Here is a 1,178-nt window from a genome sequence, read left to right on the forward strand (position 1 = left end):
AAGAGTACGGTGCTACAGTACTCCACGGAAAATGAACCATATGAAGCACGAACCAGTGTTAGGCAGGGTGTATGAAGGGTGCATGGGATTGGAGCAAAATTCACTTCTCGACCCACTTTTGGGTGTTTGGAAGAGTGCATGAAGGGTGCATGAGTCCACACTAGTAGGTTAACACAAATACACTAGGAGCATGCATGAAGAGGGGTGCTGAGATGAGCATGCACGAAGAGGGAACAACTATATTAAGATGAGAATGCAGCCAAACACACGCACACGCTTTTGTGCTACAGTGACTGATCTGCACCGTCTGAGTTTGATCCAACGGTCATGTTGTGCCGAGACATGGACATGCCCATGCAGAGGACGCCTAAACACCACCGAAGTCCCTCTGCTTCTTGAGGCGCACTATGTTGGTGATGCAGGGTGCCACCGCCTGCATAGCCCGCTCCCGGTCGATGGGAGCCAGCTCGTCAAAGACGGCGTCCAATGGCACGAATGGATTCCGTTCACGGAGCCCTGAGAGGATTCGCCCGGCAACGGCGACGGCAGCCCACAACCCCTCCTTGTCTAGCTCCGTTCCCACCATCGCGTGGAGACGGCTCAGCTCCTCGGAGATATAGGTGAAGAGGAGGCTAGGTCAGGAAGCCGCAACTCGTTGAAGTCGACTGGGTGGTCGAACGGGTTTAGCCCGACGCCCAGCATGGTCACGTTGGCACGACGGTAGGCATCGCGCAGCTGCAACACGTACGTGGCAACATGGTCCACCAAGTGACTAAGGCGAACCTGGACCTCGTCACGATCGGCCCACTCATGCTCCAGCCGGCTCGCCTGACGGCCTATTGTATCTCCCGCTTTCTGTAGCAACACCACCGAGGTCTCGAGCATCTTTGTGGTGGACGCTTGCCGCTTTTGAAGCTCCGTGAACTCCCACACATAAAGGAGGAGCATGGCACTCCTCTCCCCCTTGAGCTCACGGAGCTCCACGTTCTTGGCCCTGAGCTCCGCATCCTTGGCCTGGAGCTCTTGCGTTAGGAGCCTCACCTCAGACTCCATGATCTGCTGCGCCGCCATGGAACCAGGTAGAAGCAATTGGGAGAGGAAGCAAAGGGGGCAAAACGACTGAAAGGAAATGCAATCTACAGGAAGGCGGAGGGAGCCAGCTAAGGAGCGGGGTGAAT

The sequence above is a fragment of the Aegilops tauschii genome, chromosome 7 (assembly GCF_002575655.3).
Source record: "Aegilops tauschii subsp. strangulata cultivar AL8/78 chromosome 7, Aet v6.0, whole genome shotgun sequence".
Classification (NCBI taxonomy): domain Eukaryota; kingdom Viridiplantae; phylum Streptophyta; class Magnoliopsida; order Poales; family Poaceae; genus Aegilops; species Aegilops tauschii.